We start from the raw sequence: 24,730 nt of genomic DNA, 5'->3' as shown, positions 1-24,730 counted from the left end.
AGCAAGATAGTGTCTGTATGCTGTCATTTCTACTGAAGTAGGCCTGGGACTTTAACTCCAAGTAGACCTTGCTCGTAGTGCTCTGCTTGTAATCCGAAATGGGTCCATAAGGTAGGCAATCTATTCCATTCTCCTTCCTGTTGTTTTGAATTCTCCTTTCTCTCCTTTTTTTCTGTCTGTTATTCTATCTCAATGAGCAAGTGAGTGTTCCCAGAATCTATGTTTTTTTTTACTTTTATGGATCAGAAACCAATACCCTAAGAGGTGTGTATTATTTCTCTAATCTAATTGGCCTGAGTATGTGATTTGGACAGTGTTTCAAAAGTGGCATCACACTAAACCATCCACACCATACTCATTGGGCATATCAAGAGAGGACAGTCTACTGGGAGTGACTTCTAAACCCATTGAATGTGATGTCATCTTGGAGATTTCTATATTAAACAATTGTAACTTTCTAAAACCTCCAATTCCTCCCATGTGATCATGTTATTAATCAGTTCATCAGATTGCTCTCACTAGGGTGACTGAAATGATGCTAGTCTGTTTTCAGCACAATGTGTGATGTATGTGTGGCAGATTTCTTTCCTTTTCTCTCTGATACCTTTGTACAAATATAATATTTTCATGTCAGAGTAACCGGCTTGCCAGCACGGACTCTAGGATATACAAATTAATAACACACACCCTTTCTGTACAGAAATATACACATTTGCCTAATTTATATAATGAAATGCACATCAAAATATAATTTTACATTCAACTGATAGAACCTTTCACCCTGAACAATGTAATAGAACATTAAGTTTCTAGGTCATTCCCTTCATAAGGTACAAGTGAAAATGTGATTCCTTATGTAATCTTCAAAAGGCAGTTTTCTTATTTAACAAATAAACAATGGCATCTCCAGTTCCTCTGACAAGTAACAGAACATCTGTTATCATATACTCTTGGTTCCTTTCAAGTTTTCCACTGACCTGGAATCATTTGGAATGCCACCGCCCTCTCAGGCCCCACCCCTCTGCCAGCATTACAAGCTGTTTCCAATATTGTGAGGGTAGGCACCAACAGTGCCAACTGTGTCCATCCTAGGAAAGAGTTGCTGGGAGAATGAACAGCTGAATCACTCCTATCCCTCTGCCCACAAATGTAACTGTAGAAACAGGGCCAGCTGGTGGCTGCTGAACGAGATTCATGATTCATCCTGTTGTGTTTTGGGCTTTCGATCAGTTGGCACATGCCTCCCTCTCGGTTCCTTCCATGCTGCGTGGTACATGCTCAAGCTCCCTGGGAGCTGCCCAGCTAAGAGCGAGGGCACATCTTTCGGCCTTGCTGTGGGCTTCACGCTGCTGCCTTTATGCTCAGTCATTCAACCATCTTCATATTGGGCCTCATTACAAGTTTGCCGGTCTGGAAACAATGTTGCCAGTAACTAGCCTACTGAGTCTGCTGCAGGTGCCGTTTTGCCCGCCAGGTCTAACCCTGGCGGGCGGAACAGCACCCACCAGCAGACTTTGATGGAAGCACTGTTGCGTACAGTGCCGGTGCGTCCGTCCTCCCCATTCCCATTAAGTCCTATGGGACTCAATGGGAATGGGGAGTAACAATTGCCGCTGCCCGACTTAACGGACCGCCGGGGCTGTCATGCCCCGGTTATTCTGGCAAGACAGGTGGCGGTAATTCATCACGAGTCTGGCGGCAGCCTGTTGGTTTTACCGGCACGGCTACCGCCGGAGTCGTAATGAGGCACATTGTCTTTGATTCACCCATCCACATACACATTTGTTTATCTTTACATGCTTATTCAATAATCATTCATCCATATTACAGTTATGCATTTATCTGTCCATACATCCTCACTCTATAAGGTGCCCTTAAACATGAATCTATCGTCAACATCTTTCATTCAGCCCTCCAGCACCATACTCCACGTATTCATCTGTCCTCATAACAATTAATTCACCCATCTTTGCTTGCTCTCATGCATCACTCCTCCCATTTGCATTCATTTATCCACCCCACCTGTGCCCACTCTCTACCTGCTTTTCCTCACAAATAACCCCAACCTATGTTTGTCTGTAAACATGTACTCAAAGTGTTTTGGCACACAACAGCCAAAACTATTGGCTAGGCCACTGCTTGTTGAGCTTGTTTTCACGTTCAACCCTCATTTCACAACCGTACATCTACAGCCCACACTGACCTTTCCTCTGTCTTCAGGGCCTGTCTGTATTTCTAGCATGTTTGGGCAGTAGAACGTCAAGCCAACATCTACATTGCTGAAATCGGAGGCAATTTAAGCTCTCAGACATAAGGGGGCCAGAGCAAGGCAATACCGACTGAAAGGGGAGTCGCTCATCGCCACATGTGTTAAATATGTAGGTGTCAAATTGATTTCATTCGGCATTTCTATGCACAATCTACCACCCCACATTGTCACTCGGCCCATCCATTCACTCTCACATTTCCTTAGCGTTCTCCCCAGTCAGTCTGCAGGTATGTCACTGCCAGCTAGACGTATCACCAAGGCAACCATTGATCAGTCTCTTACTATTCAGGGATGGCAGGCAGGGCAGGGAGATATGCAGTCTCAGAATGCGTCCAGCAGCAGCCCGGCCTAGTGGTCCCTCTCTCTAAATGGGATTATGGCAAAATATAGGCTAGCACGCCCATATAATGCTGTGCACATTCAAGGGTTGAAGGGAAAGGTGTATGCCCCCTCCCCCCGCCCACACTCTAAATAAGTGATGATAGATATTCAGTGGTAAAGTAAATGCTTTTAAGGGTGTGATGTTCATTCATCGACAGTGTTTTGTTCGATTTTTTTTTGGCCTAATTTTATTTTTTAGAAAAAACACATCGCCAAATAGAGAGGGTTGTGGGAAAGGGTATATAAGGTCTGGGAGGGGGGTAGAGAACAGTGTAACGTTATTAGGGGGGGCGGGGGTTGGGAAGAATCCCCCAAAAATAAAAATAGAAATGTTCAATTAGTTTTTTTGAGGAAAACACATTTCGGAAAAACACCCATAAAAAAACATCTGTCCATGAATGAACATAGAACCCTTTTAAGTACAGCAGAAACTTGAAGGAATTCGTCCAGACATAGGAAAACAAGCATTGGCAAAGCAAACAGTTTTGGCTTGTGTATGGGTACTAGATGGGCATTTTCCAAGCATTCCCTTTTTTTTCTCCCAGGTGCAGTGCCTAACAAATACCTAGCTCATGCCTAAACAAAGGCCAAACACGTTGGCTTAGCCAATGCTGGTTTTCCATTCTTGTCTGCCTCTCAATTGCCCCAACATCAGTAACTAGGGACTACATGTACATTACTGTAAAGATTTACATTTCTATCCCTGCATTACAGGACCCACATTTGTGCAGAGCTGGGAAAAGGCCATCCTCCACAGAATCACACCCCTGCACCCACATGGGCATTGATAACCAATGGATAACTATCAGGAGCATGGACTATAATAAGGGATGCCATGGTTTGTGAACGTAGGTCCTAAGGATTGTGCATGTCTGGTCATACATCAGTAAAACACAGTTGCATATTGCAGATGTAGACTTAGCAATTTATGAATCAAATAAATAAACAAATTTGCAAGAGACCGGGCCAGTGCAAGGATTGTTCCTGGCCTTATGAATGCAACATGTTCCTGCCTCTACGACAGGACTACAACTGCCGCTTGCAGTGACAATAAAGGCACTTGACTGACAGAGCTCTGCAATGCCTCGCAAGTATATTTCCCTGGTCCTGATGAGGAACTCATTGGGCCTCATTACGAGGTGGGCGGCAGGGCTTTAAGTGGGCCGGGGCCTGCCGGGGCTGGGCCCCGGCAGGCTCCGAAATTTCGTTTTAAGCCAGGGCCCTGCCGGGGCCCACTAATCTCCCCTGGCAGCCCCGGCCACTACACGAAAAGGCATTTTTTTCTACAGCCTGAAGCTCTCGCTCGTGTACGAGAGCTTCAGGCTTCAGAAAAAAATGCCTTTCAGCCATAATGGTGGCGCCGCACCTACGAGGCATCCCTTTAATCAAGTGATGCACGTGGGCCGGCGCCACCATTATGGAGAAAACGTGAGGCCGCTGAAAGCAGAGGCCTTGCTTTCTAAATACTGAAGCTCCCGCGGATTCGCGGGAGTTTGTCTTTAGGAAAAAGGCCACTACTTCCAGTGGCCTCACCCTTTCAGCCTTGATGGTGACGCTGCCCCTCCCCAGCTGGCGAGGGGCAGCACCACCATTAAGGCTGAATAGGAGAGGCGCTGTCCCCTGCCAGGCAAGCCTATAGAATAGAAATGCAGAGATCAGCACCCTCTTCCCCATAGGGGAGAGGGTGCTAATCTCTACAAAAGGCTGCCTGGCAGGGGTGCCAGTAGCCCATTGAGCCGGGGCTCATCAAGGGGGCGTGGCCTAACGGGCCATCAAGGCCCCCGCTGTTAGGCCACGCCCCCTCGATGAGCCCCGGCTCGATTTGTAGTGCCACTTAAGGCACTGGTGGGCGGTAAGGGTTAACGGGCACCGGTAAGGAGACTGGTGCCGGTAAAACCTTACCGCCCTATTCCGAGGTCCTTTAGCGGGTCCCGCTATGGGCGCCTGGTTTTAGCAGGCGCCCTTAGCGGGAGCTGCTAAGGGACCAGGGAGCTAATAACGGGCCCTATGGGGGCTCGAATGGGAATGAGGAATGGTTCTTGGAATGGGGTCTTACCGGGTCCTCCAAGGTTGGAATGACCTGGTAAATCCCTATTTCGACAACCCGGACCCGGAATGCGGTAAAGGGGTAGCCATGGTGCTAATAGCACCATGGCAACCGCCTACCTCGGAATGAGGCCCATTGTGTCAACTCTTATAACATGCTAGCGATTAGAAGCTGCCTTTATTAGCTTAAAACACTGGAAAAACATGTACTAGCCTGGTTATCAAAATAGTTAACAAAAAGTAAATAAGAAGATATTTGCTTCCTGTTTCGTTGCTCACTGCATATAACTAATTTAATGAAAGCAGTGGTTAGGAGCCAATTGACTTGCAGAGTTTTGTAAAATATTGACCTTTCCTGGGCATTCAATCAGAGCCAGAAAGAATTAACCTAAATCTGGAATTGCATTTTAATCCTACAGTTAGCATTTTCTTCACAGGCACAAAAGGCAATCTGTAGAAATATTCAGTGCAACCTTGTTTTAAAAAAGAAATCCATCAACATCAAGTTTCCTTCTCTGTCTGTTTTTTTTTTAAAGTGATCACAATAACCAACAACTGTATTAAAGACAGTCAATGGTTATTCCCTTGAGATTACTCAATTGGCTGTTTGCCTGTCAATAACATTTTTATGTGTTGTATGGACATTTAAACTAATGAAAAGTATGCAATAAGAAAAGCACCACTTTAAAAACAAACATGTGAGCTGCAGCCTGCGCACATCATCTGAAAAATTACATGTGCAGGGAAATGTGCGACATTAGCAGCCCATCTACAATAAAGGTATATTTTTAACATTATTTGATAAAGTACAAAAATGAATGGTTATGTAACAGAAAGAATCCAGCAAATGTGTATTAAAATGGAGAACGGTCTAATCTGAAATAAAAAGCACAGCATGTCACAGGAAAGGCAAACAAATTATGTGGGCCTTGAATTGTGTCTGCTTCCCTTTACAGGACTGAGAAACAGTGGTATAGAAAGAAACCTATAGAAGTATCAAAAATATAAAGCCTTTGAAAGGAATTTGATGACAAAGAAAAAATTATAATATTGTTCTGTTTAAGATGACAATTGCAACATGAAACAAATGTGACTTTAAAATGTTACATTTTGTGAATCAAGCACCAGCTTTGGGCCTAGACATATGGTATTTCAATCCACAAACCCGAGCAAACCACCAACAGGACTGAGGGGGTGACTTGCTTCCAGAGAAGGAAATGACACTCAGGCCCAGAGGCTGGTCTGTAACACATTTTTGACACTTGTTTTTGTTCTGGGAACTGGGTTTGAATGCAATAAAAACATATGCCCCTCATGTACAACGTCCATCTGTTTCTGATCCTAGGCTAAAATCTTTAAAAATGGTCTGAAAGGTGGTCTACACTGGTCCCTCTGACATGTAATGAGATCTTGTCATCAGCCCAGCTGCTTCCAGGAGGAAAAACATAAAAATGTGTCAAGACCAGGGTCACACTGGGACAAGAAATATGCCCAGTCACCCAAAAAAAAGTGGCCCACCCCTGGCCTCAAAAAAGTGGCCCACCCCTGGCCTCGTGGCCCTGGACCTCTGATGACATCACCAGAAGTGATGTCATTTCACCCCACACCAAAGTGACATCCCGTGAAGCGATGAAACACAACCTTTTCCCTGTGACAAAACAGGAAGTGGCATCAAATAGCATTGTTTCTAAGTACACTAAACTACTGTGAATCCAAGCAGACGTCCAAGGCCAAATGATAATAAGTTATTGTATAGCACTTACACTTAAGCTCTTTTTTATAGAACAAATATGCATACAATGGGCCTCATTCCGAGTTGGGCACAAAGGGATTACCGGCACCGGTAAGGACACCGGTGCCGGTAAAGCCTTTGCACCCTATTCTGAGGTCCCTTAGCGGGTCCCTCCTTTAATGCCTGGTCGGACCAGGCATTGAGGACGGGACCCGCTAAGGGACTTTGGAGCCAATAACGGTATCGCAATTTTCGGTACTGTTATTTGCTCCTTCCCCATTCCCATTAAGCCCTATGGGGGCTGAAATGGGAATGGGGAATGGTTTTGTCAATGGGGGCTTACCGGTCCCTCCAACCTCGGAATGGACCAGTAAATCCCCATTGCACCAAGCCGGAGGCGGTACCGGTATGGGAGGCAGCCATGGAGCAAATTGCTCCATGGCTACCACCATACTCGGAATGAGGCCAAATATCACCCAACCTGTGCTGGTACTCATTTATCGACCTAAGAAGGATGAAAGGCTTTTTCGAAAAAAAAAAGTTGGGAAAAGAAAATATATATTTTTTAAATTTTATTTTTCCAAACCGGCCCAGGCATGGCCAGTAACCGATCCCCACTGTCCAGGGACGATTTCGGCCCAGCCATGGGCCGAAAGGCCAAGGGGCCAATCCGACCCTGGTCAAGACTGAAAGTTAAGTGATAGGAAGTGGCTGTAATCTCACCAGAAGGCAGGGCTGAGTCGTAAAGAGCCCTGACTAATTTGCACTTCAAAGAAATTAACAAAACCTGTTTCCCCCAGTTGTAAATGGCCCAGAACTCTGCCTTTCACAAGGAACCATACCATGTGGCTGTGTTAGGTATGGATCTGGGATATATGTAATACTTTGTAAATAAGAAGAAAATGCACCATTGAAATTGCAATGGAAATCACATATTTGCTTGTAAATTCTGAATGGAAGCTCCTAGAGACTTTATTTTAAATGTTCAGCTTGATAAGCCCTGTCAGCTAAATACCAAACGATTTATTTCATATTATGGAAATTAGGTGCATGTGGATAGGTGCACATAGCTCTGCTTTTCGACTGCTCAGCATGCATCCTAACTGTTTGAACACCACCCCATCCGTGCCCCCTTGTGACTGTCTTTTTTTTAATATAATGGTTTTGTAGCTTGGTGGAAGCACGCTAGTGATTTATATATCCTATTGTCTGTGCTGGAAAGCCTGTTATTACGAGCAACATTTTCAAGTGTTGGTGGTTGCATTGAATACCCTTCCATTGATGGAAAATGATCCAGATGAGCCCAAAGGGCATTATTTTAGGATTGGTGCAGCCACATTGGGGTCAGGTTTGGGAATGAGTGGAGAGTGGATTACGCAGCCGGGAAGATGGGATGTGTATGGCGCACATCAAGGTGCATTAGGGACCCATGGCGGTGCATCTCTCTGCCCATCTTTAGACTCTCGCAGGTATGGCTGGCGGGTTAAGAATAATGTGGTGGACAGGACAGAGCTTTCAGAATGTCATTGAGAGGATCTGTGTGTCCTGAGGCATGGATCCAATGGTCCTGAAAGAGTAAGAGTAAGAGATTGGGTTTGCCTAATGCCCATTCCTTTAAAACTAAGGGTCAATCGAGAACACCCAGATATTGTTAATTTAGGGGACACATTGGTACTGACTTGGATGGTATCAGTGGAATGAAAGCTATGGGTAGTCTCCCAAGGGTCAGTATTATTTTCCCTCTTGAGTGGAGGGGGGTCAAGGAGCCCCACGTGATCATCACATTCATGTTCATTTGTAAGGCTTATAGGGTCATGGTGTAACAAGACGCGTTCTTCCATGTGCAATGTTCCTCTTGCCCACACATAAAAAGGGAAAAATCTTCAAAACACATAGATGATAATGATACTGTAAAAGCCTGTTTACCCACAATGATGCCCTATGATCTGATGTGTGGGATAGCACATCACATCAGTTCGGAGATGCAAGCGGCAGAAATCTGTGAAATGGAGCAAAAAGGATGGATTACAATGCTGTATGGCCTCCTGCTCTGTGTAAAGGCACTCAGCCGTATGGAACCTCAGTTATATGAACTCCAGACTTTGCTATCCGGGATGTCTTCACCCAGAACAGTACTATTGCCAGCAATGGTATTCAGGTTAATGCAGTGGCTGATATGATATATGTCATGTATAACGCGCCTGTACACAAGTGCTTCGAGGCGCGACAAGACAAGGGGGAAAGACAGAGGGTGGACAAGACAGACGATCTTACTAGGCCTTGTCTCATTCAGATTGTGCAAATGCGACAACGTAAAGTGCAAGGGGAACGGGGAGGGGGAAGTGTAATGAGGGCAGCGCAGCTCTTGGTAAGTGCCAGGAGGCAGGGGGCTTTGGGGTGACAGAGACAGCCCCTAAGAGCACGGTAGGCCCGGAGGCAGTGTAGGGGAGACTGATCATGGAGGAGATGAAAACACCTCTACTGTGTCTGTTTTTTTTTAAGCACTGCATGCAGATTTCCCCCCTCCTCAAAGCACTGCCATAATAGTGGTTATTATCCAGTTTAATGGTAATCAGTTTCTCAACCTTAGATGGATGAAGGGCTGTATCATCCAGGCTGGGATTCAAATGTGTGATGTGCAGGATGGCCCCATGACAGCGGCTTGTGCTTACGTCATTCAATGCAAGAGGGTTTGTCTACTTAGTAAAGACACAATATTTCTATAATGATTGCAAGAAAATCCACCTCGGCAGCACATTGTCATTTGCAATGACATGCTTGATCACACTAAGCAACCTAGATTGCATGCTTTGATACTCTAAGTCTAACGGATATGCTTTTGGAGTCCCATGAACTGCTTCACCAAATGTCACAAAGCTACTATTATTGAGGCTCATTATTAGTGCCTCTTCCGCAAGCCACCATTTTCCCATGCCTGCATCGTCCCTCTCTCTGGCTCCCACCTGCTTATGCACTCACTCCCCTCACCCACCACACCACTGGAGCCTATGCTCTTGGCTCTCCCAATCGCCCATAGTCCCCACAGCCCCTAATTACTTGCAGTCTACTCCCTCTCCACCACATTAATCTCTGCCATGTAAATAGTAAAGGGATTGGGCCTCATTCCGAGTACGGCGCTAACCAATGGCGCTATTAACGCCTTGGTTGACGCCGTACCCGGACCGGCAGCGCCTTGGTGGATGGCGGAATTACCGCCCCATTCCAAGGTTGGCAGGGCGGTAATTCCCATTCACCAAGGCTCTTCCCCATTCCCAAATGAGCCCCCATAGGGCTCAATGGGAATGGGGAAGATGCAAATAACGGTGACCGTTCATTACAGTCTTCAGAGGAGGCGTTCTTCATTCGTTTCCAGAACCTGATGCACTCTGACCCTATGAAGGCATACTTTAAGTATCTATGTAGGGAGATTTTCCTCTTCAGAACACCAGAGCCTCCTGCTCCAAAGGAGATGCCGCCTCTGCTGTCTCCTCCCAGGCCAATGGAAATGCCTCCTCGCCTGCCGCCCCCTCCAGGGCTAAAGGAGCCTGAGCCTGCGCTCGCTGTGTCACTTTCCTCAACGCCTGCTGATGATACTGCCAAAAATGATGTGCGTAATGTCCACAAAGACAGTGAGGATCCTCCATCAGGGCATTTCACAATAGGGTGCTGGATCTGATGGCTTTTCTGGGCATTCCTACTCTGGATCCCGCAGCACTGCAGGCAGGGGCCCTTACTTTGAAGTCACAAGAGCGGTCAAGCCTTTTTCTTCAAAAGGACATTTTGGCAGAAGCCTGCAAGGTGTAGGATAAATAACATATGGACCTGCACATAAACAAATGGATTGACGCCCATTACAAAATACAGGCATTTTAGGAGATTCCCCTTACTACATGCCCTCTTCCTTCTTCCACCATAGTCGCTGCAGTGACCTTCCAGTGCAAGTCTTCTTCTTCATTCTCCTCTGCCTCCCAGGTTTCGTCTAAGGAAGATACAGTTCTCAAGGCATGGGGAAGAAAGTCTTCACTAATGCACCGCATCAGCTGCATCAGGCAAATATGGAGGCGGTACTTGCTGTAGCTGATCCAAAATTATGGAAAGAGCTGTCTGAGTTTGAGCAATTCATTCTACAGGCAAGAGTTCTGGCCGTGGATCTTCTAGAGGCTGCCGCTCATTAGGTCGATACTTTGGCGTGCTGCCTTATGATTGGCAATGATGTCTCCGGCCAGCCATGCTCCACACAACCAAAGTCTCAAAGGAGGCTCAGACAGTCTTAGATCTTCGATTTGAGGGTTTGGAACTTTTCCACAGTTCCACGGATGAGGAGTTGGCAAAAACCAAGGTTGGCAAGTTATCAGCCAAATCTTTGTCTATCGTTGCTAAACCGGTAGCCTCAAGATCTTCTTATCCCCAAAGTCGGGTTTCCGCTCGAGATCCTTTTGGGGGTTCTGTGGGTTTCAGGATCGCAAAATGCCTCAGCCGGACCGTTGCACAAGCGGTCCTCAACAAAAGCAGCAAAGGCAGTGTGGCCGGTTTTTCTCCCACTCAACGACCTTCAACTTTGGATTCAGTACCCTCTACGCTGATCAAAATACCAACCAATGTTTTCCAATGGTCCCATGCAACTCCGGTGGAGGGGACGTATCTCCTTACACCTGGAAGTGTGGCAGACCATCACAAAGGACATGTGGGTTCTATCGGTGGCCCGTTTGGGTTTCTGCCTCCCCCTTCCGGCAATTCCTCCATTCCGTTGTCCTCTACAGCAGACAAAGTCCCCCTCTCTTCACGCCAAAGTACAGAGGATTCTGGACTTGAGGACAGTAGAACGAGTCCTTCTGGCGGAAGAGGGCACAGGTTTTTATTCCCGCATTTTTACAAGGCTGAAGTCCATTCCTGCTGGCCTGAGCACTATTTAGGACCTGTTCGATTTCAATCTTCACATCCCAGTGGAAGGATTCAAGATGCTCACACCCATGCAGATCCGCTCCTCCCCTTTGAGGGACGATTGGCTCTGCGTGGTAGATCTTCAGGATGTGCACCTGCATATACCAGGATGGCCCCAACACCGCAAATACCTTCTATTTTCAGTAGGAGGTGAACATTTTCAATACCGAGTCCTCCCGTTGGGGTTGAGCTGTGCGCCAAGAGTCTTCACGAAGATGATGGCGGTAATAGCAGTGTTCCTCAGGCTCTACACGGTCCATGTCTATCCGTATTTGGCCGACCGGCTCCTCAGGAGTCACTGTCCATCTACAATGATAGTCCACATGCAGTTGCTACTCCAGCTGCTGTTCAATCTGGGACTCTCAGTGAACTGGGGAAAAGCTTCAATGACAGTACCTGATTTTCTTGGGTTTTCGATTGAACACATTCAGTGCCAGGGTTTTTCTGACTGAAGACAGGATAAGGGATTTAGTGCAGACATGCTCCCTTTTCCGCAAATCCACCCACATATCAGCGTGTGGCTACAGAGGCTCTTAGGGCTAATTACCTCCTGTGTCTTAGCCCTCCCTCTGGCAAGGCTGAACATGAGACTCACGCAGTTAATCCTCAGGCAGAACTGGTCCTAGGCAATGGATCCAGGCTCTAAGTTAATTCCAGTGTCTCCAGAAATGACAGACGACCTCCGCTGGTGGTCGGACTTCACCAATCTTTCGTTGCAGATGCTGTTCTGGGACTCCTCTCCTCAGGTCACATTAACAACAGATTCTTCCCTGCGCGGCTGGGGGGCGATGTTGGGCTACTTGGAGGTTTTTTGACCTATGAACTGCTCTAGACAGGGATCGCCATATGAACTACCTCAAATTTCTAGCCATCTTCCTTACCTTGAAGGTTTTTCCGCCCAGTATTATTTCCAACAAAGTTGTTTGGATTCGGACAGACAACTCTGTTGCAATGTTCTACGTGAACAAGCAGGGCGGGACCAAATCTCTGCTTCTAGTAGACCTTCCCATTCAGATTTGAGAGTGGGCAGTGCAGAACAGTATTTGTTTGCAGGCAGTCCATATCCCGGGCCAAGAAAACATAGCAGACGTCTCCCTCGGTCACCAGTCCGCTGCAAACCACAAGTGTAAATTGAACGTTCATGTTCTGTCCCAGATCTTTGGCGAGTGGGGGACTCTGACTGTATACTTGTTTGCAACACTCTCCAAAAGCAAACGTCTGATTTATGCCTCCAGGGAAGGCCTTGGTGTGAGCTCCCTTGGGGATGCACTGGAGAGTTTGTGGGACAGGATGTCAGCGTTCGCCTTTCCACCTCTCCCTTTAATCCATCCGTTGTTTGAAGCTGAGGGGAGCGCACAACTGAATTCTAGTCTTCATATTTCCTTGGTGGCCTGCCAGGTTCTGGTTCTCAGAGCTGAAACATCTATCGGTATATCCTCTGATCCAGTTGCTTGAGATTCCTGATCTCATGCACCAGAATGATTAACGGGTGTGGCTTCCCTCCCCACAATCCCTCAGCTTGGCAGCCAGGTTCTTGAGGTTGGTCCGTAGCACAGCTCAGTCTTTTAGAGGAAAATATGCGCATCATCCAAGCAACGCGCAAACCCTCCTTACAAGGTCAGTACACTGGTATTGTGAGACAGGCATGGTATCAAGAGAGACACAGACTCAAAGATACGTTTTCAAACCCTTTATTTCTAAGGTTTCTGGGTTGGTGTAATGCCTAACTGGCCCTAACGCTAAAGGGATGATTCCCTTAACTGATGTTTCTAAGGGCTGTTGAAGTCTAGAAGTCCAAAATAAAAATCTGTCTGTGTCTAAACCTATGCTTGCCCTCACTCTTTGACAAAAAAGATTTAGGAAGTCTTTCAAAAGCAAAAGGTGGTGGTTCAACAAACAAAATAGGAAACTAGGATTGGGTTCATGTGATCTTCTCACCAATGGTAGGTTGGACAGCTTCAAAAGGATGACTTCAATCAAAAGGGACTGTTCATAGGACCTTCTCTATAGTCCAAACAATATCAAGGTCTTTAATGTCTTGGGGTTCCCTTCCCCTAGCTTATGTTCCTTCAGTAACACAAAATAGACAGGATTCCACTTGATAGGCCTCTTAGGGTTCCTTTGTGCAAGCTTAGGCTTCTTTCAAGTTCAAACACAAGTCCACTTCTGGGGCCTCTCCGGGTTCCCTTCCCCAAGATCAAGCCCCTCTTGAGCTTAAAAGTTCAGTTTGTCAGGGTGTACCTTGTTGTTCATATACAGTTTTCTCAAAGGGTTAGTATCAGAGGCTTTTGAAAACACCAGGTTATTTTCTCCCCCTAAGTGCGAACACTCTAAGCCTTAACCCTTCTCTGATTTTCCCTCTCTTTACTTTTTCCTTCAGGGGCTTTCTGTGCCCCTTCTTGTACTCCAATGTTTTCTTGACTTTCCTTCTTGTGCTCACTGGCACCTTTCTTTCCTTCTCTTGCACACTTACACTTTCTTTACCTCTTTGTGCCCAGTGGCACCTTCCTCCTTGCTTCCCTGTGCAAAAGTGCACTTTCTTTACCTCTTCGTGCCCACTGGCACCTTTTTCCACTCTGCTGGGTGCGTGCACCCTTCTCTCTTTTTTGGGTCTCTTGCGCCCTCTTTAATGTAGTCCTTTTCCTTTGTGTCCCTTGCGTGCTCTTCTTTCCGACTTTGTCTCACTTTCTCGCAGTCTTGTTACTTTTCTCTCAATCTGCTTTCTTTACTAGTTTCCTTTTCTTTCCTCTTTTTCGCTCTGTTGCACATACAGTTTCTTCTGCCCGCTTTGCTTCAGTCATTCGCATGCTCTGAGTCTCTCTCAATCTCTCTTTCTCCAAGAGACTCACCCAGCAGCAGCGTAGTGACAAGCTGTCCCTCCTGGTTGTGCGGGCCTGAGTTCAGGGGCTCACAATCTGCCCCTCAGACACTCTTGTAGGGGAGATTGCGTTCCAGTCACCCCTACAGAGTGTGGTCTTGGTTCATAAGACACATAAGACACTCTTTTAATCTTGTCTGCGAAGTGATTATAGGGACAGGAGCCTCAAGGAGGTTCATGACTCGGACAGGTAAAAGATGGAGGGATCTCAATACAGGAACTCTGCCCTTGTGTCGCTTGGGTCTTCTTGCTCCCCTTTGGGTCACAAATGACAGGATAGGAATCAACATAGCCCATGAAGGCATCCGGGATTTCCTTCTTCTTTCCTATTGCCCTGTTAGGATACAGCGTCTCATCTGGGGTATCCACCTTCAGACAACCCTGGATTCCTCTACCCAGGTGACCCTCCATCGCTCGTACAGCCCCAGTGGTGGGGTCCAAGAGCAATGGCCCTTCCCTGGCCACCTGAAGAGAGGACTTTTGGGGTTTGAATGAGAGAACACCCCTAGGGTTCTCACAGTGCCTAGAAAAACAGTGTGATCCTCATCGCACCTCAATAGATTGCAGCCTTTCTTTCATATTGGACTTTGCATCTACCAGTATTCATGTACATTCCTGTCGAACATACTTGTCCACTATTGGTGATTACCTTAACACTGACTTATGTTTGTTTACCCTAACTAATCCATGATAAAACAACATTTTGCTGGTCTTTTTCACTCACCTTTTTCCACCTGTCAAGCCGTCTCATGTTAAATGGGACTTCAATGTGGTGCTCAACGTGCTTTGTCACAAACCTTTTCAGCCCATGGCAACAGTGGAGTTGAAACTGCTTTATGGTCGCCATTACTTTGGCTAGAGCAATAGGGGAGCTGCAGGCTCCCTGTATTGAAGAACATTTTCTAGCATTCCTTAAAAACAATGGGCCTCATTACGACCCTGGCGGAATGGATTTAACGGCGCTGGTAAAGGTTCCCTCGCGAGACCCGCTCTGGATGTCTGGTCAACAGGCCCGTTGTTAGCATCATCCCCATTCCCATTGAGCCCTATGGGGGCTCGAATGGGAATGGGGATGGTCCGGGTCCGGTTTCCCTGAATGGGAAATACAGGGCCCTCCTAGGTTGGAATGGCCCGGTAATTCCCCATTCAGGGAACCCAGACCTGGACCCAGACCCGAGTTTGGAGGTAGCCATGCCATTATTAACAGCATGACTACCTCCAAACTCGTAATGAGGCCAAATATAGTGCTCCGCACAAACCCTCCCTTTCTACCGAAAATTGTTTCAGACTTTTATATTAATCAGTCTATTTCTTTATCAGTGTTTTTTCCAGACCCGGCGTCAAACGCAGAGCGGGTCCTGCAACCTTGACATTTGGAGGTGTAAAGGTGTAGAAGTCAGAGATCGGGACACTGGTGGCATGGTTCGTTATAGACTTTTATTTAACACAGAAGTGGGGTTGGGGAAATGCCTTTCTTTCCCTAACACTAAGAGGGGTTTCCCTGCCTCAAAATAATAGTCTAAGAAGTCTGTCAGGATGTCTAAATGATATCTGTATTCCGTTGTGTCCAAACCCTACGTCTAGCCCTCACACTAAGAACTAAAACTAAAGTGAAAGAATGTTCTTCTTCAAAGTATGTAACTCTCATTACTAAGTTGCAGAAAGTGCACGAAGTTCCAATAGACTTTTGATGGATTGACAAAATCGGTCTCCAGTTGAAGTGGACAGCCTTCCCTTGAAAAAGGGTTGTCTATTTCCTTTTAACAATAAAATTCCAAAATGATGTACAAAACAAACTTCCAATCGTCAAAGTCTTTCCCTTCTTTACTTATGCTTCCCAGTTCACAAAAGGTTAGAGGAAGTGTTTCCTTTCCCCTGGTTTCTATTCTTCTTTCACAGCTAAAGTGGTTTATGTTTCTCCCAGGTACTATGACTCTCTTCTTCTTTGAACTGCTTACTTGTAGACAAAAGCCTTTTAGGGAATGCTTGCCTTCCCCCAGTTCCCTTCTTCCCGTATTCACAGTCATCCTGGGTACTCCTCTTCCAGGTACTGTGGTTATGAAACTTAAATGTTCACACTTAGTATCAAGTTAATGGTTGCTTCCATTTTCTCTTCCCCCCAGTTAATTGTTTCACTCCTCACCCAGGTACTGGGACTCTAAAGATCAAGAACTGATGAGTGAATACAAGTCTTCAACTTGCCTTCTTCCTGTATGTCTTCAAGTACACTTTGTTTACTTGCTTGCCAAGTACTACTGTTAGGAAATTTTCCTTCATACACAGTCACCCTGGTTTATCCTTCTCCAGATACTGTGACTTATGAGGATCGATAACTGACTTGTGGGTGCGAGTCCTGCACTCAACTGTTTTCTGCAAATCTTCATTCTGGTAAACTTGGTTCACTCGCCTGCCAAGTATTACCACATGTGGTTTGAGTTTGTAGAGTCTCTGTATGAGGGTCCCAGATCCGGTTCTCAGGGTATTCCTGGCCTCTCTCCCTCTGCTCTGCTTGGGGTATGTGTTATCCCTTTCCCACTGCCACCAGCTTTTCAGGTCCCAGGAGCCTTTCTGCCCACTTGCGTACCTTGTTTCTGCTTTGTGAGGGCTTCCTCTCCACCTGTTGCTCCGTGCAGCAATTTGGGGACACGTGGTGTTCTGCTGCTCTTTGCTCTTCAGGAGTTCTGTGGTGGCTCTGCCAGACCAGTGTGCTTCGGGAAAACATCCTCGCTCATTTGACCACCATTTGCCACGGTTATACCTTGTCTCTCCTTGGCTGTCGTCCCTCATTCCACATGGGGTATCCCTCCCCATGTGATCCTCCCATGGTGCACCACCCAGAGGGAGACTTTTGGACTGTGGCCACACCGCCCTGGCCACATGAGAAGGGCTCTCCCTCGAGAAGAAGGGATGACATCGCTGGATTCGTCACAGAGGGTTCTCAAGTTCTAGCTCAAAAGAACTAAAGACTTCAGTACCTCATCTTTGTGTCACGTTTTGGAATCCAAAAGATCACAGGTCTTGAAAGCCTCTATTTCCCGCTGAATAATCTCCTGCCTGTCAGAAGCTTACACGGGTCAGGGGCTTCAAACCCCCAAGGGCATCCAGGCACACCTGGCGCGGGACAAAACTGCTGCAGTAGCTTTTCAAAAAATAGGTTCCTTGAGAAACCATCGCTAAGGCAGCCACTTTGGCCTCCCCCTCAGCATTTTGTAAACATTATTGCCTCGACCTCGGTTCACGAGCAGACGCTTAGTGAGAACCTCTATAAGTAAGTGGGCTTTTCCATCTACCCAGTTTCTACGTCAGTGCTTGTGAATCTCTCACAAGTATGAGGAAAGGGGTCGGGACGTAGGAGTAAAACAAAGTTACTCACCATAGTCACTAATGTACTACTAGCCCATAGTCCCCTTTCCTCCATTTCCTCCACACGCCCGCCTTCCCCTCTAAAAAAGTTCCCTAATATGTCTACCAACCTTGGCAATAGAAAAGGAGCAAAGTGTGATGCCCTGGGTGGGGCTTATGAAGGCGGGGGTAAAAAAATAAAAGGACAATATTTTTTTATGCTATCAAAAAGTGCGCTGGTCCTGTACCGAAGCACAGAATACCACCACAAGTATGGAGGAAAGGGGACAATGGATTATTCGGAACTTTAAAATGGAGGCTGATGTTAGATTCTGACGCTAGTTCTCTGCATCTCATTTGCATAGGTACTTTTGTGAGTAGAAAGTCAGCTGCTCTTCTATAACTGACCTGAGTCAGTGACATCTTTTAAATGGTTCACAAACATTTTGCGCCGCCCCAGGTCAACAAGTGGAGGTTTCTGGTCCTGAAAAGAAGAGTTATGGTCTGTGTTGCTGGTATCTACTGTGCATCACTTGATCACCCTTGAACATTATGCAAAACAATGTGCACCCGTGGGACAGTTCAGCTAGTGAGCAGGTGCCGATCAAAATGCATAGCTCCATAGCATAGAGGCTACTGCTCGTTTGCATCCAAGCCACTGCTTGGGAATTGGCTCCACAGGCGATAGCCCGCATTCTGAGGGCTGCACATAGCCTCTGCCTCTCCCTGCTCCCTGCATAACCCCAACTCCCCACATTGGCTCCCCCAAAGGGAGAAATAAGTCAAAATAAATGTTCCTGCCACGTCAGTTCTTGGACTCTTTCCCACCCACATCTCAGTTTTTTTCATGGCTGCCATGGAAAGAGAAAAGGGGCATATTCTAGAGCGCCCTCCTCTCTTTCTTTGGCCTTTTGGAGTTGCATTTGTTCAAGGGAATGTTTCAGGCCCCCTCACCCCGCTGCGAAAAACATCTGTTTTCCTAAAGAAAAAGCTGGCAGTGTGCTGGTGGTGTTCTAATGGTAATAAATACCTGAGTGGCACGAGTATTGGCTGGTAATAGCACAGATGGCCTGGTAATGCCCCTCGCTATGGTTTGGCTATTAAGGGCTTGAGGGCCGTTAACAGCCAGTAGGCTCCACCACAGTGGTAATTATAGTCTTATTAAGTGTTCCAACTGAGACCCCAACGTAAAGACTACACGTCTTTGAACACCAACCTGCCTCAAGATACACTCATAAGAGACACCCATAGAAAAGTGAGTGAGGTTTGTAAAACTTGGTATTGTGTCTGTATTTGTTGCTAGCAATTCGTATCCTCCAAAATATTAGGTGTCACATCGTGTTGTGTGCTACTTGTAGACATACATCCATACCGTTGGGGTCCTGGGGGTCAACATCTTTAGGCCAGGACCCACTTTAATAAATGGACCCGAAGACGTTGCAACTGTGAAGACGTTGCTAACTGTTTCCGGCTCCTCCGCTCGTGTATTGACTCGTGACCAGCGTGATGCCCCTTTTATTCTCCAGGCGCGCTGACGTAACCGCGCGGCCCATCTTAAAGAGACCATGACAGGTACCATGTCTCAAATAGATTAGGTGGTGGACAGCAACATTCAAGATGTAGCACTTACAAAACCGTTTTATGTAAATAAGCAAACTAAAAAAAACAGCAATGTATATTCAAAACCTTTGCACGCTCTAGCCATCTTTTATTTGTCTACGGTTCAGGTTTGAGGTGACTAGAAAATGATTAAAAGGTTTTATTTGTTTATTTTCCAGGTGGAACATATGTTTTGAGAGAAGACGGATCTACACATGATTGTCATGAAGCAAATGATTGCGGAGGGTAAGGATATGATTTCAAGTTACTATGTGTTTTTTTTCAAAGGATTAAATCAGAGCATTGTAATTATGCGTCGAAAAGCGTCCTGGGGCACCTTTTCGCTGTTCACTGACGTGGACGTTATGAGACATGGTCACGCTTTATCTGTTCGTAAATTGTGTTTGCCGAGGAAGCGAGGGTGTTGATTACTGTGAATCTTAGACCAACTGCCAGAATCCTCGGTTGCACTTACATTGCGACATGCGTTCATGTCATGCATTACATTGAGTACCTTTCAGCAGTGCTTTAAGTGGGGTAAGAAATTGAGGGGGGGGCCCTCGTTTGGGGGCGTGGCTTTCATTGTGGGCGTGGCCTAAAAGTGCACACATCATAGTAAGGTGCGCAAACAAATATATAAATGTATGTGAGCATTTATATGTTTGTATGCGTACTACTATGGTGTGTGTACTTTTCAAGCCATATTTTATAAACATAGCAATGTTACATATTTCTATGTTTATAAAAGGTGGTTTGAAAAGTGCACAAACCATAGTAAGTTACGCACACTTGTGTGCTTACCTTACTATGGTTTGTGTACGTTTCAAGCCACCTTTTATAAACATAGATATTTGTAACATGTTTCTATGTTTCTAAAAGATGGCTTGACACGTAAACAATTCAAGGCATCTTTTATAAAGCGTTGATGACGGACAAAACAAACCGCAAGGTGGCTTTGTCCGTCGACAAAGCTTTATAAAAGATGCCTTGAATTCTGCACGTTTCAAGCCGTCTTTTATAAACATAGAAATATTTCTACCTTTACAAAAGATGGCTTGAAACGTACACAGTTCAAGGCATCTTTTATAAAGCTTTGCCGACGGAGAAAGGCACCTCGGGCTTTGTGATCTATCTGCTATCACTGAGCCCGAGGCGTCTTTCACCCTCTGCGAACCCGCGGGCTCCATGATTTAATCTGCATATTAGATCACGGAGCCCCCGGGGGTCAGTGACCTGGGGAGGGAAAACAAAGGGACAGTAACTTCCTCTGATGACCCTGATGAGGGGTCATCAGAGGGAGTTACACTAACTGACAGAAGTGCCGCCAGCCTCATCGTCGCTGTGGCTGGCTGGCACTTCTGTCAGCTTGGCCAACATGATGACGGGCGCATATCCCGTCGCGGCTGCGGCCGCCGCGGGATAATGCATCCCGCCAATGTTGTGTGGGACGGGGGGCCCCGGCTGGGCCCCGGCTCAGCCCCACTTTCTGGAGACTGCCGGGGCCCGGTCCCGGCAGGCCCCGGCCCACTTAAAGCACTGCCTTTCAGTGAGAAATAAGCGCCATCTTGGAATTCGCCCTCGCAGGATTTGTTTATTTTCTCACTTGTACATTTGGGTTCATTTGTACAAACCATGGACCGAGAATGGGGAGAGGCATCTGCTAGGTGGTCAAAATTAACACCTGGGGAAGGGGCCTGTGGGGAGTGGGAGGGGTATCAACGAGGGCATATGCGGAAAACTTTAAGTCTCCAGGGGAAGTACTTCGTTCTTGAAATGTGCAATGCATGCATGAGTGCAATCAGAATCTGTCTCTGTACTTGTATTGGCTTCAGGGACTTAAACCCTAATGCGCATTTATTATGTTCTGAAACATAGAGAAAGGGCTTACTTGGTTGCCTTTTGAATGGAGATATGCTATGCATAGCGTCTGATGCATGTACTTGCTGTCCCATTACATTCCAATCTGTGCATTCGAGGCTTTGATTCCTGCTGCGGTGCCGGGTGCCTTAATGAGCGGTGCCAGAGCGAATGTGGATTCCCACGCCCTGAGTATTCCATATGGAGCGAACGTCCATGTCCTTGGCACCAAGTGGCTAATCGCCTTGGGGATAAAAGTCTCCTGACTGGAGCACCACCCAGTCCATTAAGTGAGCCACTCCACGGGGCACATTCCAGCCGCACGTTGCTTGCTAGAACCCCACTGGCCCTTTCCAGGAAGGTCTTTCCATCCTGAGCTTGAGGCCTCTTCCGTAGTGGTACCCTCCTCACCCAAGGGGACTTGCCATTTGCATGGAACGCAGGCAGTGTCTTCGTGGCTTCTGGAGCGAGCCACGTGTGGTCAATCATACGCTGCTATTTGGTCTGCAGCAGAAGCAGCGGGTTCCTGATCATCAGGTTCCGAAGCGGCGCATCTTCTTTCTCTTGGACACCTTTTAGCTGGAATTGCATTCTCTTTTTACCTCCAAAGGCAGGACCTTGGTCCCGAGGTCTCCCACCCCCTGCATCCCAACTCTTTCTCTATTTGCATCTCTTGTTTGCTTCAACTGATTCCTTACCGAGGTGCGCACAGTTGACGCAACACCGCTTTCGATTCCACTTGAGAAGTAGAAGGGTTCCGGGTTATCTGCGGTGTATTAACTGTTTGGTAGTTGTGTAGAGTGCCACCTCACGAGAATGCCACTTCCAAGCACCAACAGGTGTTACCAATAGAGCTAAAATAGGGAAAGACAAGACAGCAGGTTGAGGTGACAGGCTCAACGTGCAATATTTATAAAGGATCTATGTGATCACTGCGACGGCTGAAAATGATGACTTTTTTTAAACTCTTTACACCACAAATATATGCGGGGGAGAGCCCCCCCATATTAATATTATACTCTAAGCCCCCCACATATATATGTGGTGCAAGGGGAGGTTAAAAAAAAAAGTCGGCATTTTCGGCCATCACAATTCCCAGGTCGACATTTTTGTACGATTCCTTTATAAATACATCCATTTGCTATGTAGTCCTCTTAAGCTCAGTGTCTTTAAGTTATGGTTAATTTGATGCGCTGCAACTAGCTCAAACTAAAATCAATATAGCTTACATTTAAGCTTGCACAATTTGTCCAAATTCCCATTCGATATTCATTGGAAGAGTAGCAAAATGTCTATTAACGTGGATGCTTCATTCTTTACAGCGCCTCACTAAAGTAGTAACTACTTACCTGGACAACAGAGAACACAGCATGCTAGTAGTCTGTAATTTCTTTTTTTTTCGGTTTTAACTTTGTGTATTAGGACAGTATCACTATTGATATGTCGATATGAGTCTCGAGCAAGGTTTCAGATTCTTAAATGGTGGATCCTTCATCAGGACTTTTTTATGTCCAGTGCTGAAACTTTAGTTTTTCCTTTCTCTACTTCAGGGCTTATCATGTGTATGTAGCAGCATGCTGGTGCTCTGGTCACATTCTGTTTGTCTCTTTTGATTACTATCTAGCCAGTGCTTATTGGAAAACAATCAGTGCCAGGACCAAAATATTTTGTAACACTCCTCTGACGCTGCGGGTGGGCAGTTCCCCAGCACTGCTACCACCACCTACATCAACAGTGTCCTCATATTTGGGGTGACACTACAGCTTGCACCTGCTCATTGTGGGTGATGGATGCACTGACTATCACCACTTCATAATTAAAGTGAGTCTGAGACAATTAGTGCCAGGGCTGAACCCTGGCAAACACCTCCACAAATGAAGCACTGCATGTAACCATCTGTAAACATCATGCTACTACCAACAGTAGACATGCACAAGTACTCCAGTTGTATTTCCGTTCAAGATCTAGTCATGATAGATACCTGGACCTTGGGATTAAGAACTGTGCAAAATTACTCTTATCAAATGTTAGCGTTATAATTTAGGGGGTATCCAAATTCCAACGTCCCCAACTAAAGATAAAGAGAAGGCCCGACATACTACGGAGATGGTGGTTATGTAAAGAAGATCTCCCACTTTGCAAAGGTTAATAGAAGATCCCAGTGGTCAAAGTGTACGAAAAGAAGTAGTGGAAATATGTTCCCTACTGGTCTGCACCGCTCCCCACACACCCCATCGCCACGCCCCCTCCCATGCACAATACAAACCCCAAAACACTTGCACCTGCTGTTTAAGGGAATGTCCAGTGCAGTGCACTGAAAGTGAGAGTTTCAACTTCTTCCTACACTTTTATTTTAAAACAAAACCGTTCCGGAACAGTTTCTTTATAAAATAAAAGTATAGGAACAGTAAAACTTCATTAAAAGAAGTAGAGGAGCACCGCTCCCGCCCACTTCGACCACTGTAAGATCCTAGTATTTGTAGATCCTCTGTTCACTGATGTATGTGTCAATGTCTTGTGCACGATTTCCTCCCATTGTTGCATGATGTTGTCTACGGTACTGGTCAGTAGTCATTACTAGCTTTCATTGTGCAGAGCCCGTTGTCCTGAAATGCAGGTTAGTTCAGCTTGTTTTAAGTTCAAGAAAATGTCTTTTTATTTAAGACTTCTTATCTGAACATATATTACTGACCTTCTTTTTCTGTATTTTAGAACCCACCTGTAAATAGATCCGTTTCCTGTGCTATGCATTGGTATTAATAGTTATTGCCAAATGAGCCGAGATGGTAAATTTGCACGGGGAGTCTCCCCGCTATGAACTGTGTTGATCACCAGCTTTGGAAAATAAAAGGTGCCCCAAATTCCTGTGTGTATGCTGAACCCCATTCTTCAGCCATCTTCTCATCACATTGCTTGTGGTGCCTCGGTTTCCCTCTTTGTCATCACTCCGTCCTGCAGTTAATGCACGTGTTGCATCAGTTTCTGACATGCCCTTCTGCCTGTCCTCCATGGCCTCTCCCTCTCATCAGTTTGGAGCCGAGCGATTCTATCTTCACTGCAGGGGTGTTGCTAAGTCTGGAAAAGATCCAGGGTTTCGTTAATATTGGGACTGTCGGGGCTGGGGGCTAGTTAGCCTTTCGGTTGTAGCCCCTGAGCCTCTATCTGGGGCTACAACCAAAAGACCTGGGGCTATAGCCCCCTCATCCCGCCCCAGCAGCGCCTCTGCGTTACTGCCTGTTTAGACGGTTCTCATATTGCTGGTGCAACATCTAGTTATGATAGGCAAGCGAAATTGAAAATCAGACAGAAATTGGCACTCTGTGTTCATTGTGCAAAATAGAGGTTACTTTCTGTATGCAGAGTGATATGAAGAAGGAAGAGCAGTATACTCATTCATGCCCCCAGGGGCCAAGTGCTACATTCGTTCTGTCCCAAATGCTTCTGATATAAGCTTTATGGTCTCGGAGAAGTGTATCACTCCGCTGGCCGTTATGACCTTGTCGAAACATGTTCTACAAGTGTTCCAAGATCACGTCCTTGCTAAACCAGCTTTTTGCTTCTGCAATGAATGGTGGGGGCCGGAAGAGAGTACGCAATGCCTCTCTTCGTTCTCATCGCAAGCGGGCTAGTGAAGGTGAGGGGGGAAGCCTTTATTTGTCGTTTCTCTCTGAACATGTATATTTTC

General features: G+C 46.3%; 1 protein-coding gene across 8 annotated transcripts in view; it reads left to right on the top strand.

The window, feature by feature from the left end:
• HECW2 (HECT, C2 and WW domain containing E3 ubiquitin protein ligase 2) overlaps window positions 1–24,730 on the top strand; it is a 1,520,428-nt gene that overhangs the window by 159,327 nt on the left and 1,336,371 nt on the right. For all 8 annotated transcript variants that reach the window (XM_069615717.1, XM_069615714.1, XM_069615715.1 and 5 more), the window contains exon 2: window positions 19,368–19,434. The gene's annotated coding sequence lies outside the window, so the exon portion shown is untranslated. The remainder of the gene's footprint in view (window positions 1–19,367; window positions 19,435–24,730) is intronic.

The sequence above is a fragment of the Ambystoma mexicanum genome, chromosome 9 (genome assembly GCF_040938575.1).
Source record: "Ambystoma mexicanum isolate Mex_15411 chromosome 9, UKY_AmexF1_1, whole genome shotgun sequence".
In the NCBI taxonomy this organism is placed as follows: domain Eukaryota; kingdom Metazoa; phylum Chordata; class Amphibia; order Caudata; family Ambystomatidae; genus Ambystoma; species Ambystoma mexicanum.
Note: the sequence above shows the minus strand (reverse complement) of the source record. Positions and strands in the feature narration are given on the sequence as shown.